The 17205-nt window shown below is 39.7% G+C and overlaps 1 long non-coding RNA gene across 3 annotated transcripts in view; it reads right to left on the bottom strand.

The window, feature by feature from the left end:
* Positions 1-759: 759 nt before the first annotated feature.
* The window catches only part of LOC138200597 (uncharacterized), a 31672-nt gene continuing 15226 nt past the window's right edge, over positions 760-17205 (bottom strand). For all 3 annotated transcript variants that reach the window (XR_011178408.1, XR_011178409.1, XR_011178407.1), the window contains 2 exons: positions 9086-9224; positions 760-5580 (listed from right to left, as the gene is read on the bottom strand). This is a non-coding gene — a long non-coding RNA (uncharacterized lncRNA). The remainder of the gene's footprint in view (positions 5581-9085; positions 9225-17205) is intronic.

The raw sequence follows: 17205 nt of genomic DNA, 5'->3' as shown, positions 1-17205 counted from the left end.
TACGAATATGGCCCTTGCATAATACCCTTGCATTGCTTTTAGTCGCAGATTGAGCAAATGAGGTGGAGAACAGCTTTGCAAAGGTCGTTGTCTCTTGCAAGCTGTTTTGATTTGAACTGTGCTGACTGCTCAGATGGCTCGGTCATGTGTCATCACTTTTTGCGATCACCGATTCATTAATCAAAAAGAGATTTCTATATACCGTATCCAAAGATGTATGGCACAACTTGTGATATACAATTTAAATTGGATCATTTAATATAAATGTATCTGACACAGCAAAAGTTATTTTAAAATATTATAATTATCAATCATATATTTATATAGCATGTAGGAAAACCAAAAATTGAATTTAACAAATATAAACATCAAACAGATTCATATATGAACATGAAAAATATGATTAATAATTTTTTTTTTAATACCCAGAAACAGCTTGAAAAAGCTTGTCTGTAAAATGTGTTTTAAGTGCAGCAAAATTGCATTAAAGTTAAGAGTAAATGGCCGTAATGTAAATGATATACTGTATGATCCAAAAGTACACACAAAATATGAAAACCGTTACAAAAGCGATAAATAATTTGCCGGCTGTGATACTTAACTCAATGTTGACTTCATTTAAGTATGCATTACATAAGTGGTGTTAATGTATGGCAGATACTTTATACTTTAATTAATATACGAAAGAGGGCTTTGACTACATCACTGTCACGTCCTCTAACGAAGCCAAAGAATATTGAGAAAGAACCAGCACCGCTCTGATGGTTGAAATGGTGATAATTTATTCGATAAAATACAAAAATAAAAAGTACACACCCTGTCAAATTATCAGGAAAACACAATAAAGTTATATAATTTCATGTTTCTTTACTGGTTTGTCAGACAAAAAGCAAACACGCTACGAGGGAAGAGCAAAGACATAACAACTTGTTCAAAAAGGACACATTTACTATTCGAAAGTAATTTGTCTGATAAATTTCTCATAAAATTATGACCAAGTTATTTTTATTTCAGAAAGGTCACTTGTCATTCTATATTAATCGTATCTATTCATACTGAGCGCATTCTTTTGTTTTTCATTCAATATTTACAAGTAAATTATTTACAAAAACCTCGCAATGCAAGCCATGCGCGTATTATTCTTCAAAGGTCATTTTTCCAACTATCTCTTGCATCTTTTTTCTTCTTCCGCCCCCCCGGCTCCTATAGCCAAACTCAGACCCCTCTGCAGCAGCCAGTGTGATCGAGATGCAATCTGAACTGCCTGTCAATTCACACCGCTCATGTGCGGCCGTTGTTGAGGGGAGGCAGGGGGGGGGGGGGGGGGGGGGGGACAGGCGGAGAAATAAATAATGCCATCATCAGCATATCGTGACACTATTCCTTGTGACGGTCGGATGAAATCTGGGACACAGTTGCATTCATCGTTCAGTGAGCTCTACCACACAGTTAAACCCACCGACAGCAATGAATGTTGATTGTGACCTTTGCTGTGGTTTGGAAGCTGGAAGTATTTTGCATATTTTATGTAGAAGGGACGCTGTGCTCTTCATGTAATGTGAATGATACAATATTTTTTTTTTTCAATGAGTCATTGGCCGTGCCTGTGTGCAGGTTTCTGCATTTGTTTGACTCCTTTTTTTTTTTTTTTTTGGAGACACCGAGTGACAAAAGCTGGCCACAGGGTACAGTCAACGGTCGATGGTTTTTTCAATTTAGCCCAAACTCACCGACAGCGTTGAATGTTCACTGGGGCAGGCACAGACCTGATGGTGACCAGGGATGACAGTCTGCTTTAGAGATGCAGAGGGAGCGCGTCTTCTCTGTGGGTGGAGAGGCTTCTAACTCTTTCACTTAATCTCTCTCTTTCATTCTCAGGAAGGACACTGAAAAGGTCGTATGTGTTTTACCAAACTTTGTTGACACTATCTTTTCTAAATTAAATATTATCCGATACCCATTTACATTAGTAGTGCTAATTCCAGTCGCAAATTAGAAACATTTGACGATAACTAAAAACAAGTAACCTTGTTAGTACAAGAATACATTATTTCTGAAGGTCATCAAAATAAGCTTTGGATCTTTGTGTTTCTTGTTAACGCATAGTACCTAAAGAGAGGCACAATAGGACTTATTTAAGGCATCAAACATGCTAAGATACACATCAAATGAAATGATTAAAAGTAGACACTTAACTGCTGGAGGTATCTAATATTTCTTGGACCAAACCCTGCAGAGTTGATTTCATTACTGAGAGAGCTTCTTCCACCACCGTCCTGGTTAAAAAAAAAAACCATCTTCTTCCATCTTGGCAACGCCGTGGTGTGCTGTTTGCACTGTTCCATGATACGTGGTCATTATTGCACCAAAGAAAGTGTCAGCATATGGGAACACGCTGCAAGTAGCAGTTAGATGAGGGATGTCATCTTGAAACTCCTGACTCATAGTGGGTTTCAGTAAACACGACACCTGGGTGGAGGCTGCAGGCTGTTGTCATATGCTGTGTTGAACAACGGCGTAGCCTCCACAGAGACACCAGCATGCCTCAATGGCTCCACGCAAGGTGGAGAACGAGGAAGACACTGAGTACGAAACTGTCGACTCACCCCTGATCAATAGCATCTGTTGTTCCGCTATGATGTGGCACTGTGGCTGACAACCGGGGTGTTTTTTCTTCTTTTGTTTTTCTCCTTCGTCTTGCGTTAATACCAGTAAAGAAACTGTCCACCATCCTGTATGATAAGTTTTATTACACGGTGCTGAATCATTGCTCATCTTGAGATAGTTTGTGCAGAGAAGCACAAAAATCAAATGCCACAGAGCTCCCGTAGCAATTAGATGTGACGTGACGTTAACTGTGGCAGTGAATCAAGATGTGGTCGGATGATAAATACGGTGTCGGGATGCTTTTACAGGGCAGCATAAGGAGTGACTAAGATGATGTGGTGGATGTGTCATCTCCTGCCAAATACTCCTTACACATCAAAAACAGAGACTTAAAAATAACAGCATGACTGTCTTTACTACTAAGCGGCAACACAATGAGCTTTAACGGAGTGGCCTGCTTCTCCTCACTCATTCTGCTTACCGGAGCTGCTTCTACTGTGTCATATCATTTCTATATCAGTTCATGTATTGTTCCGAAAAGCTCGTAAGTGCCGAGTAAAAACAAAATACATATTATTATCTCAAAATAACAAATTAAAAAAAAAAAAAAACTGTTTGCTGGCTGATGACACATCACCCAAGCTCGGACCAAAAAGCACAGTCCTTGCTGCGAGGGACACCGCGGACACGTTCTCTCTTCACTCTCAGCAGTGATTTGAGTGACAGTGTTGGAATTGACAGAAGTGGATGAGAAGGGATGTAGCTTTATAAGGTCTTCTCTGGCCGCAGGACGAGGGTGACAGTAGGAAGAAAGATCCGGGACACGCAACCAGAGAGAGAAGGGCCCTGAGCTGACAATGTGGCCCTAATCTGAATGACAAGGTCTGCACATCAGCCCTCAGACCAGCCTGGCCTGAGTGAGCGGGGGTGGTGGTGGATGATGATGAGGAAGCTAAGGGGAGAGAGGAAGGAGAAGGGAGAGAGAGCGAGAGGAATAAGAAGAGACAGAGGAGGGAAGAGGGAGGAGGGACGGGGCAGGCAAGGATGTCCTTCCTTCAAACATGCTGGCCTTAATGGCACGGACAGCTCTGACATTTAACCACTGAGTCATTTTTAGATAAGCGGATGTGCTGGGGAGAGTTGAGACTTGTAAAAATTCCAGGAGGCATTTTTTTTTTTTTTTTTTTTTTTTCAGGCTAAATATGAAGAGCTTTGAAAGAGACAATAAAAACCTCAGCTAGGGAATAATGCTGATCACAGAACGCGGATAATCTGCCTAATGGTAGAAGCAACGTCAGTTTGAGGACAAGGGTAAATTAAGGAGAAAATCCGCAGGTTTGTGATGTAAGGGGCGGGGAACTGTCGGAGCAGTTGGAAAAAAAAAATCTGTGCAGGGGAAGGTCAGCTAGTGTTGAGGTTCTCCTGAGCAACACGATAAGTCACAGTTGCTTCAGTGACGCAGCGTCGGTGGCCAACAGTCAGAGACCACAACTGTAGCGGGAATAAAGCAATGTAGAATTACCGTCGACGTGAACCAGGATGCCGCAGATTAAGGCCACATATGCTGAGCAGATTGTTAATGAAGTTTCAAAACTGCTTTAAGGAGTGCTGACAACAGGAAACTGGCAGAACAAGTTTGTGTAATGGATCCTGTCAGTTTTTCCACAACTAGCGCTGTGGACCCTGTCAAAACAGACTTTAATAACTCCAGACAGACAAATCATACGGGAGGTGTTCAGATTACTACAAAACAATAAAAGAACTGTCTGAACTTGATTTCGCCGAAGCGTGTGAATAAACTGTTCTTCTATTACTGTCAAAGGATATCATTTCATCAGCTTAAGGTTAAGCGAGAATATTAGACCAAAAAAAAAAATGTCGCCGGCCATAAGACGGAGCATCTTGGGACGGGTTTTGTGCTGCTTTTTTGTCCAGACAGGATTTGTAGCTTTTCCCCCTACTCTCAAACTGCCTTTCTCCATCTCACTTATTAAGGGAAGCTTTTCATTTTTTATCTCAAAATGAAGCTAATTTGGCCCGTCCAAAAGTAAGCTTTAGCTTGGGAAAGAAATATGGATGAAAGTAAAAAATAACATCTGGGATACAAGGTTCCTTTTATCAAACTAATTTTAAAAATGAAAGAAAAGAACATTTGGAAAGAAAACTTTCAAAAAAATAAGAGGAAATCTAAAATCTAAATCTAAAAGTTAATAATAAAAAAAATATATATTTTTTAATTTTATTTAATTTACTTTAATATGCAAAATATAAATATTAAAACAATCATGCATAGGTGTTAGAGGCTTTTAATATCAGCTAATTTTGGTAATATTTAAATATCTATAGTGTCATATTTTTTTAAATGCACTTGAAATGAAATGGGAACTGCATGTACATCTTTCTGTGTAGATATGAACCAAATGTTTGTCACAAAAACTGGAACTGTTCAAGAGTAAACTGTTTAAAACATTTTGGAACATTTAAGGAATTTAGACATTTTTTTTTTTTTTTTTTTTACAAAAAGGTCCATTTACCAGCAGATGTGTTTTTTGTCATTTAAAATGTTTTGCAAAAGCTAGGTTTGTTTACAAAATAAGTGGAAACTCCAGTTTATGCCTGTGTTTCACCTTCACTCTTCCTCCCTCCCTCCCTCCCTCCGTCCCTCCCTTGCTCTCTTTCTCCCAGGAGGGGGAGGAAATTCCTGGCGAGGGTGCTGTGAGTTGTTGCTCTCTCCCTGCAGGTACAGACCGGCCTCCTCTGTCTGCCTGTCTGCAGATATCATACCACGACGTGATCTGTTTAGCTGCCTGACTTAATGCTCACCTGCTCACACTCCTCTGGCTCTCTCTCTCTCTCTGTGTGTGTGTGTGTGTGTGTGTGTGTGTGTGAGAGAGAGAGAGAGAGCGAGAGAGACAGAGCGTATTCTTCCATCTCCTCACAGCTGGAATGGCGTCTTCCTCTTTATCTGCTGCCCTGCGATTACAGACACAGAGAATGATACATGTTTTAGTTTTTTTGTTGTTTTTATTACACTGACAAGATATTTGCAAATGATTTCACCCACTATACATCTTCTAGCAAACAACATGCCACCAACAAGAAAACATACACATAAGGACCGACGAGCTTGATTGGAGAGAAATAGGTTGATTGAAGTAATTGTGGCAAATGAAGTGGTGACGGCAGACTTAAAAATATGGACATGAGATTAGCAACACCTGAATCTGACAAATATATAATTTCAGTGCTTTCCAACCTGTGCAGATTCTTTGTGCATTTTAAATAAGAAGAGCAGAGAGTGCAAATATACTGCAGTTTAACATTGATTCAACCCTTTGTGCGATACACGGTGTGCCAGACGGCGTGTTATGTTATATATGTAATTTTTGGGGGTATTTTCTCCTGAGGTTGTCACCACACTGACAGATACAAGCTGACTTGTACAACCACGCTCACAAAACACACACAGACACACTTGACTAGGGGTCTGAGTCCAGCTGGAGGTGGTCTCTTGCCAAACCCTGCAGGCAGGCTGACTGTATTCATATTCATCACACACGCACAGATTGAAACTGACAGAACACACACAGCTGGGGAGAAAAAAAAAAAAACACTGGTGAAGTAAATCAATATTTGAAGTGCAACCTGCTATCGTGAAAATGTTATAACGTGAAACTATTTTGCCGCCTTATTCTGCGTTTTAAAAAATAATAATTTTTAAGCTATTTTATCGAACGTCACAAAAGGTGTGTGCACTACTAAAAAAAAAAAAAAAAAAGAAGGTAGGCCCACTGAGAAAAGAGAAATAAAAGTGGATGTGGAAAAGAGACAGACACAATTGGATGTAGACTAGCAGCACTAAGTAATGTCAGAGAGGACTGCGGAGAAAAAGCGAGAAGTGAATAATAGCCAATAGGCGACAGGGATGAGAGACATGGAGGAAGAGAGGCCCACTCGACTCCCTCTCTCTCCATCACACACACACACACACACAAAGAAGAGTGAGACTCCACGGGGTGCCAAATAATAACCTTCCTTGTCATTATCACTGCCCAGCCGAACCGCTCGCTCCTCTCCTCCTCCACCTCCTTCCGTCTTCAACACAATCATTGCCCTATCGTTTACAGTGTGCTGCTAAATGGGAACATCAATAGACACATCCATTAGCACTGCGAGTCCTTTCCTCTCTGATTCTGAAGTGCTTTAATAGCTGGCATAGACACACGCGCTCGCAAGCTGCACATCGGCCAACTGGTAACCAAGCTAACCCCGTACAGGCAAAGCTGAACTGATGGAGTGTATCATTGCAGCTGCTTGGTAACACGGTCGCTGCGAGGGCGGTGCTGTCAGTTAACCTGGGGCTGGAAACCAAGAGCGTGGTGCCGCTGTCTCTTATAAGTAGCTTTAACACCAGCAATCAGATGGTTTTCTTTTGAGTTGAATATTATGTTAAGCCTGTGCAGCTGGCTGTGTTCTTCTCCCTCTCTTCTTCAGGTGTTTCTGATCTGTAATCAGTGCACGGCACCGCCCACTTCAGCCTCCGTACGGGAGGTTGGAGAACATGCTTTGTCTCTCTTTAACAAAGCAGCCCTCTCTGACTGTCTGCTTTTATTCTTTTGAGGATTGAGGCCTTGTAGACCAGTTTTCAGTTTAAAAGAAAAAAAAAGCGTTGTTATTTGTTCGTTTAGTTTATCCATCTTAGTTAGTTTAAGAGGGCGTGCTCCAGGTCCTCCCCCTTTTGGCCGTGACATATTTGGGAGCTCACAAAACCATCTGTTTCAGGTATGTGCGGTTTTCGTGACGTCGCATTACCACTTTTGTGTGTCGTGCCTTTGGGCTATTGTTGATGGAGTACTTTGTTCTTTCCGAGTACTTGTACACAGTATTTGTAGCTTTTGCAACACTCTGGTTGCCCAAGTGGATTGCTGGTGGGCTCAGTTTTGGTGTGTACATGAAAACACATGCATGATATGGAAACACTGAATGGGGCGGGGCTGCTGTCTCGAGGTGTAGCTGCTGGGTTTTTTTTTTTTCCATTGTTGAAGGGGTTTCTTTGTACCTAATTCTATATTGTCATTCTAATTGTCTGCGCTACAATGTAGTTTAATCTGGAAAATGTTATTAGTCACCCAACTCGACAAGTTGGAGGGGTGTACTACAGGAAAATCTTGAACTCATTGCTGAAAAGTTTAACATTCAGTAGTGATTAAGGATCAGCTGTTGTATGCTTTGGAGGAGCAAGGATTGTTGTCAGCTGGTGCGGGTGTGGTTGTTTCTAAATCCGAGGAGGTATGTCTTTTTGAACAAGTTCATAGAGCTCGAGTTGGAGTTGCAATGGTTAGATCTAAAGGAGAGGGAAATTGATTGTAATGTAATATTTATGTTGGTGGTCACAAGGTTGAGCCAAATGTTTTGTCATGGTCAAAACACTGGCACTATTGTCTTTACTAGCAATCGCTGCTCACAATGATTATTTGCATGGTTACAGGGAAAGCTGGCAGTTAAAACTGAACCATAAACTAAGTCCACACTGTTAATTTCTCCAATTTGGTTAAATTCACTAAAAACCTTAGCAATTTTACTTTTATAGTGTTATAGTTTTGCACGCTTCAATGTGATAACCTGGAGATGTACTGAACAGAAGATTTAAGTTAAATGAATTAATCTGGCTAATGAGTTGTATTCATTGGAGGTCATAAAACACTCCGTCTCCCTTCAAAACTGGACACACTATCATCCTAACTGTAATTATTAAAGGCAAGCAAATAATAAAAATAAAAAAATCAATACAAGGCGGCCAACCTGCATTCTGACCTTGTTAACCTCATTCTGAACTTTAGTCACTGTAATTGTAGATGCAAATCAGCTCTGGCAGCTGTTTGACAGTTTAATGAACATCAAAATAAAACTTTGCCCAACCTCATCCAAAACAGTAGAGGGATGAGGGAAAACGGATAAGGTCAAATACAGTGAGTGAGTGCGATGGAGGGATGGGTTTCCCACAATGCAGCTTCACGCACTGTAATTTCAACATGTGTTTTTGTTTTTTTTGGAACGCTGGGTGAGTTAAAGGGGATTGCAGGATATGTGGTATAACTGTTAAATTTGATGTGTGGATTGGTTTTGACTGATGGAAAGACCAAAAAAAAATAAATAAATAAATGAAGCAGGTTTACCACATACATGCACACACGGACACGTTACAGATGACATGCATTACAATTACTTCTTAAATAAAATTTGATTCAAAGACATTTTTAAATAGCCTTTTAAATCAGACCAAGAAACGACCTCTCGGAGTGTATCTTGTGTTGTTTGAGTTCATCTAATTCACTTTAAATGGCTGAAGTTTAGGCATTCGGGAATTTATAAGTTGTCAATTTGTCGTTTTCAATAACTTGGAACGGCAGATAATGAGTTTATTTTCTCACATTCATGACATTATTATCCTCCTGACTCGGTAGTCTCTGATTCTTACCGTAAATGTGTGTGTGTGTGTGGTAGATGGTGGTAGACCGCAGACAGACTCCAGGTGCCACTGTGCGTGTGAGAGTGTGTGTGTGTGAGAGAGAGAGTGAGTGTGTGTGAAGGCTTGCTTGCCTCCTTCATGTCTGGACCTGGGAAGAAAACAAACGGAGAAGAAAGCACAGGATAAATTCAGGTGTTGTTTGGTGAACCATGTTATTAAAATGCCATACACACACACAGAGATATGTAGTTTCAGTTAATGAATCAGAAAGAAACACGCGCACACACGTATGCAACAAATTCTTGTAACCAACCCTGTTTTATTGCGCCGCATTTGACGTACTCTTTCACACTAAATGGTTTAAACGGCTCCATCTCCAAATATGTTTGTAGTGCTGAAATGTGTCTTAAATTATTAAACAGCACTGACTGATGTGTGAACAGTATTAGCTGTATTAACTCGACACTTCATCCCCTCTAAAAAGCTCACTTTTTTTTCCCTTTCTTTTTTATGTACAAGCCCACTCACAAGCCTGTTCCTATAAACACTCTGGGTGGTCCTGAGAAACAATGACAAGGAGCCAGCATGTGTACATTAACATGTGATTCATCTTAAAAAAAAAAAAAAAAAAAAAAATAATAATAATGGATGTAAGCTATGTGGTTTAAGAAAAAAAAAAAAAAAAATACTGAGGCCTCAAGTACAAGACCCCCGCTAGCACAAACATATGGAATGAGCCTTTGAAGTCCCTTTGCAGTCTCTAATATCAGATCTTGATACAACACGCTCGTGATTGTGTGTTGCGATGGCTGTTCTGTCTCTTTTAATAAAGCTGCTATGTCAGTGATGTGCTTTAATGTGGTGCCCTAAACACAATAAAGAATTTCTGGATTATGATGGCACTGACTGTAATGTATTATACAGAGCTGGCTCGCTGACATGCCGGCAACGCGATGAGCCTGAGAGGGCTGTGCGCTGAGACAGAATGAATTATCAAAAAGAATTTCTGAGTGTAAAATCTTAAATTGACCAGATGGAAAGGGAGGAAAATAAAATCTGTTCAACCTGGAGATGCAGGGGGGGGTCAGAACTGTAGCCTTCCTAATATTCAACTGTACTTATTATTTATTGTGTTTGAAAAAACACATTAAGTATAGAAACATAATTAACAATGTGGCAAATATGTATTTAACTTAATCTCAGAGATCTCGGCAGAAAAATTATGAGTGTGTCAGACCGATAAAAAAACATAAAAGATGACTACATTTTTAACACTGCTGCATTTTTTTTTTTTTTTACACAAAAGAGCGAAAAAGAAACCAAGAAAAGAAAAGTTAACTATGGCTGCAGCTAATTATACTTTTCATAACTAAAATAATCTGCTTATTATTTTCTTGGTAAATCGATTTGTCATTTTCTCTAAAGCTTGTCAGATAACTAAAAAATAAAAAGTCAGATCAAATCCTGAAATTTCCTGATTTGCTGAATTAAAGTAACTGGGGATTCATTTTCTGTCAACTAACTGTTTCAGATTTAAAGTGTGCAGTGGCATAATCTCGTCATGGTCCAGATAATAATTCTGCTTTAGTGCTACATTTCCCAGAAATCACTTTCTGCACCTTCGGCAAATCAAAATGTAGATCAAGCCTAATTAACATCCATACTGGAGCATCAGGAAAGCTTAGAAATTATGACTGCACTAATTATGGGATGTGTGGGCACATCTGACAATAAAGGAAAAACAAAGCATATTATTATAAATTAGATTGTTTGTAATCGTTTAGTATTGAATCACCTCAGTTTTTCCGTTAGCCAGTTGTTTTTTTTCTCTTCTCAGCCTCCCCTAATGTTTTCTTTGATTCGAGTGCCTTTTGGTCTCCCATTGTGACAAATAATGAGTCACACTGTGTACTCTGAAAGCTGCCGGTTAATTTGCGGTCGAAAAGAACATCAAAGTTCCGGTGGACGTCATATTCATAAATGTTTCTTTTTGAGCCACTTTAGCCGTATTAATGACTTCTTTAAACACCCTGCAATTCGTAGTTTTAAGTAGTCCCTTGGAGTCCTTTTTACTTCCATTTCCTTTGATTCAACAACTATTCGGTCCCTGGCAACAACACAAGCGAGTGGTCATGGTTGGATGTGACAAGTGCCTCTTACTAAACATGCCTACAAGTCCTAAATAAGCTGTTGAATATTCTACACGTACCTCAAACAGTTCCATTTCTGGTTTGTGAAAACATCCCTAGTGGAAGTTTTGGATCTTAAATCTGATCCAAGATCAGATTCCCCGTCTTAAATTACAAATTTGTGTGCAGAATTTAAGGCCAAGTTAAACTCTGACATTTCATTTATATGTTGTGGCAATCATCATATCAACCTTCTTTTTGTCTCGTATCACATGCAGCTAGTTGCACGTTTCATTTAAAACAGTCGAGACACAACTTTAATGAAACCCATGCTTAAAAAGAATAACACCAAAGCTGTAATAAATCGACCTGAAAATTCACAGTAATTACATGTACAATATAAAAATGTAGCTGCAAGTTAAAAGACATTAAAAACTAAAAAGGGGGAAAAAAAAAAAAAAATCGGTTCAAAAGGTTGTTAAAAGGTGAGTTGCTAAAATAGACTTGCCAGTAAAATATGGTGCCTCTGAATTCCTCTCAGCCGGATCTACATTCACAGAGAACGAACAATGATTGACCTTGGCCAGATGAAATATTGCCTCAATTGTTCATACTTCACTTTGATGTTAAACACAGTGAAACGGGGCAGCACAGGAAAGCTGCTCGCCACAGCCGAAGGAGAAATTAAACCTTTTATCCCGCCTAAGAGCTGCTGCCTCCCTCGTTTCCCTTTCTAAAAGTCCACCTCTGTTCAATTGCCTGCATCTGCTGGAATATACATGCTATTTCTGTCTGTACAAGTTAATATAACCTTCAGTTACTGCTCTTTTCTATGGCATGGTGCTTCCTACTTTTTTTTTTTTTTTTTTTTTTTTTTTTCAAACCACTTCCTGCATCATTTATCTTCCACCTCTCTCCTTGTTTTCTCTCTCTCTCACACTCCCAACTCCGTCTCTCTGCTCCAGTAAGCAGACTTGCTGAGACCAGGGAGGGTACCTCCATCATTAAAGACCCAGCACACAGTCACAGACTTATACTCTCAGTGCAAAAAAAAAAAAGAAAAAGGGACCACCCATATTTTCAAAACAAAATGCAACAATAGAGATCTGTGTTATCCCTGCCGGCTAAGTGAGGCAATTCACACAGAAGGAAAAAGGTTGCAAATTGATAGACGTTTGGTGGTGTTTATGTGTTAATGAGAGGACACTATTAATCACGGTTGACAGTTTTTGTTTTTTTAATCAAAGTAAAGGAAAAATTATATAAATTAGTTTGTTTCCACAATAGATACTATTAGATGTGGTTTAACTTTAACAAGATAACTAAGAAAACTGCACTATTGAAAACACTGAATCCTCTATATCTTGATTTTTCCCTAAACATAGTTAGCTTTGTCATCCCTCTGACCACCAAAAGTGATTGAAGATGTCCAACATTCTCAAGATCCTAAAATCTTCTAGATGGCCATGTGTCTTTTACAGAGGAGCTACAAGGTCAAGCAATACACCAAACTAGATGGTCTTAATTAACAGCCCTTTTGCAGTTCAAGGTAAATTCTATACTTGTGCTTCAATGCTCTGTAATCGTTAGAAAGCAACATTGCTAACGTTCAACTTCCACTGGGCCACCCAGGGTTAAAACGCAAGATACCTGATAGACCGAGAGATGTCTGCTCTTTAAAATTCCTGCAGTTTAGTAAATATATTGTCTCGGTTTCTTTGAGCTACATAAGTGCGCAGAGGAAATAAATACATTTCAAAGACTACAGATGCATTTATGGTTTTTATGGTAACCTTATGCACATAAATGTAAGCCCTTTTTTTTGGCTCATCTGGCTTCTATTTAGCGCCTAAATAGAGGCCTGGATGAAGGCTAAAGTTAGTTATGTGATGAAATGCAGAATCACTGATTCACTGTTGTGCTTTGTGAAGCCAAGGAGCCAATTTTAAGTGCACATCTATGAATGTCAGGTATGTCTGCCAACTGCTTTGATGAATTCTGCTTTTTGTAAATGTGCTGTGCCATGTCCAGACAACCAACAGGGCGACCAGAGCAGGAAACAAGGGACATGGCTGGTTTCACGTCTACGTTTATGTCGCACTGTACATGTTGTCCTTGCGCTTTGTCTGTATATGTCTGTGTTCTTAGCATATTGTGCCTGTTTGCAATAAAACTAGAACAGACATGTAGAGCTAGACCACCCAGAGCAGTTACCCAAACACTCTCCTCACTCACCAAAAAAAAAAAAGGCACTCGTCTTAATTATATCCATTCTCTGGGCGTGTCTTTGGGCTCAAAACAGACATCTGAACCACCCCCCACCCCCAGCCCCCCTCCGCCCCGCCCAACCCAACCAATAGGCCACAAACCTCATGAAGAGGCCTTGTGGAAGGAACATTTGGGTGAACACGCTGACCTTAGATGGAAATAAACATATTCAGTATTGCGGTATTCAGTTATTTTTACTGAAAGACAACCTGATTTTATATCGTTTAGATTTGGATTATCTCCTCCTTAAGACGTGTAAGTGATCGCGGACATTAAACGTTCCTGCAGAGCTTCTTTTGATAACAAATCTGAAGGCTTTCAAAATCAAGCAAGTGAATTATTTGCGATACTAAAAAAAACGCAATATCAAAACCTGCGCAATGGCAGGCCCTTAGATGCTTAGATGCGTGCATGTGCACCCACATATACGCTGTATTAAGGAGGTAATTGCTCCGGGGAGGATGTTGTTGCGACTACACTGTTGTTTTTCATGATGTGTACCGTGCGGTGTGCAGAGAGACCTACAAAGACAGAGAGTCTCTACTCAGGCAGGACCCCAGCGACTATCTGCCAGACAAATCCTCCTCGGGCTTTGATCCTCTGCCCACTTGTCTCTGTGTTGTTGTTTTTTTTGTCAGGCAAACAGCTGTGATGTTTAGCTGAAGTGCAATGAGATTCCAAGGCCCACAAAAAAAGAGTCGATTGTCAAAATCTGCTTGAGGAAAAAAAAAAAAAAGTACACAAGTACGAAAGAGGTAATTTAAGACAAAACAGGTTAAAAAATAGATAAATGGTCATCGGCTTGTCCACTGCTTCCCTCCTAATGTTTTCAATATGCTTTCCTTCAAGGATCAAGGGGTTAATCTACTTCTGTTGTGTTTTAGCTGAGATGCTATCGGAGGCCATTTGTTCCAAGTAGCGAGGCTAATGACCCTGATCCGATGCTTGGCGTTTGGCCGGGAACTCGGAGCAAGCGAAGGTAAGTAACCTCATATATATTCTCAAGGGGGCTGAGCTAATGAGAGGGAATTGGAATACGAGCTACGGTCCATCATCTACTTAGGAGCTGGACAGCAGTGCCGTCTTCCTCCCCCTCCAGTTGACAAGACACACAAACACACACATACAGTAAAAAAAAAAAAAAAAAAGGCTAATGGGAAACAGACTCCTCTTCTGTACCTAATTTTACTCCTGTCTGGTTAAGTAAATGTACTACATGTTGCATGTTATCATCAATAAGTCAATAGCACATTAATTCTGGGCCATTGGTATTATTACTGTAAACAAGGAGTTCAATCATCGAGATGGCTGGCATGTTCCCCCGGCCTTTTTAATGGCTTTTAACCACTTGGTTGGATTTTGTCAATCTGTGCTTTACTGCACAAAACACTACTTTACGACACACTTCTTTTAACATCAGCGTAAAAACCACTAGTTGTTTGGGCAATATTTGCTACAATTTTATTAATATTGCCTTATTGCTGCTCCACCAAGATCTGTGTTTTGGTTTTTTTATCCCCATGTCCGTGCTTAAGACTTGGGGTGATCGGCCCCTCTGAAACAGATATAAAAATTAGTGACAAATTCTAAATAATTCCGAAAAAACGTATTATCATTTTAAAAGATTGATTATCTATGTTACTGCTTTGTTTTACGAGCACCATGTCTTTTTTTTTTATTTTAATTGCTCTTGATTTTTATTATAATTCCTGGAGGTTTATTTTTATATTATTTCTAACTGACGAAGTCTTCAAATGTTTTAATCGCGGTTCAACTAATTGAAGCACTCTGTTTTGAAACATCCTGTGTTCACAATACTGCCAATTACAAATGCGACACATACCACCTTTTAAAAAGACGTTCACCATGGCTTCATTTAGTTTTCCCAAAGTTCTCTAACATAAGTACACATGAAAGGTTTGGTATACTGTATATATACACACAAACACATTACTATCAGAGTACTTTACAGTCTTTATCATTAGCTACTTAACAGCTGTTCGAAGTTGCAGCCACACATGGAGGAGCACAAATGCAGTCACCGACAAGGTATAGCCGAGTGTGGATGGCCCTGCTATGTGAGGCTGAATTAATTCTGCAATGATGGGAAAGCAGCAGGGGGTCCACTCCTCTGCCTTTATTCGATTCAACCCGAGCCAGGCTGTCTCTTTTACTTCTGGCACGCATAGGAATATTTATGTACTTGTATGTGGAAAAAAAGAAAAAGAAAAACAGAATGGGTGAAGGAATAAGTACCCTGCTGCACTCTGTGCATGTGTGTGTGTACGTGTGTTTGTGTGTGTCAGTAATACCTCCAATGGCAGACTAATGATAGGTCTTATCGACACCCTGCAGTGAATGCGGGCCTTTGTCTCCTCTCGGGACGCATTATGAAAAGCTTAGGGGGCTGCCTTTGACTCCTTTTCATTCTCTCACCCACTGATAAAACCCAGTGCAAAAAAAAAAAAAAAGCAACTGTTATACAGCTCTAGCAGTGTGGCAAGTTTAGTGACAATACAACACTCACCCCCACAGCCTCGTCATCAAAATAAAAAAAGTTAGGCATGCAGCTCATGAACTCATAAGTCACTGATAAAGGATAAAGACTGGAATTTACATTTTGGAAAACAAAATCACAATGCCTGAAATTACCATTCATTTCAAATATACAGTATGGAAGTATGAGCTTGGGGGTGCAAAACAATGGTAAAGACTAGTTTAAATTATTTTCAATGATGCACAGCAGTGACAAATGACAGCAGACTATTAATGATATAGAAATAGCATTACAATTCCTTTAACATGCATGACATGGCCTGTTGTTACCACTGCCAATCTATTGAACGACATTTATTTTGCCAGCGAAACTTTGAATCCTACTTTTCTGCCCATCATTACATGCATTACATCTGTGGACATGTGGTTACCATAAATAAGGACCTTTTTTTTTTTTTTTTTCTTTTATGATTCATGCTCTAAATCATTTCATAACACCGTTTTCAAACCGATGCCGTCTCACAAACAACTATTGGAATTAATGGTTCTTCCGTTCTTCACTTATCTCTGGAATAGTCTTGAGTGATTTTTACAGCTTCTGCCACATGGTTTAAAAAAAAAAAAAAACGGAGCTTTTCTTCTCTGTAGGCTCTGTTCATTACTGTGCTTATTTGTGGGTTAGAGGTCCCTTAGACAAGCAGTTTATGAAATGAAAATGTTTTCGCTTCCAATGATGGCAGGCGTTACTGTTCACGTTTTTAAGAGTTCAGCATACAGCTCCTCGTGGAAGCGTAGTCATTTCTAGTCTTTTCCTGCTGAGTCAATAAAACTCTTCTCTCCTCTCTCTTCTCAGCTGTAATTTAAATTGGTTATTGCTAGGAATAGCATAAGTAGATTGTATTCTTACTCGTATGCTCTCTATGTTTGGATTTTTCCCTCTTGCTCCCTTTTCTGTCATTCACCATTATTTTCCTGCAAGATATCTCAATGGGGATCATTAGAGTACAGAACTACTTTACCTTCTCTCTTCATGTCGTTCTTGGCATTTCTCAACATTTTCTTTTTCAACTTCAATCTTGAGCAGAGGAGCGAGAAAGACTTCCTTAAAACAAACTTAGACCTTCTGTGAATTGCTCTATCTCTACGTCCATGTTACTGGCATAGCAATCTGAAAGCCCCCAAGGCCAAGCAGTGAGGATTTAGGGGCCTCATTTAGTAGCCAGGTAGAGTAGAGCC

Source organism: Embiotoca jacksoni, unplaced genomic scaffold (genome assembly GCF_022577435.1).
Source record: "Embiotoca jacksoni isolate LCO1_2020_lvr unplaced genomic scaffold, fEmbJac1.0.p SCAF_19, whole genome shotgun sequence".
NCBI classification, from domain to species: Eukaryota; Metazoa; Chordata; class Actinopteri; family Embiotocidae; genus Embiotoca; species Embiotoca jacksoni.
This window is presented reverse-complemented; position numbering and strand designations above follow the sequence as displayed.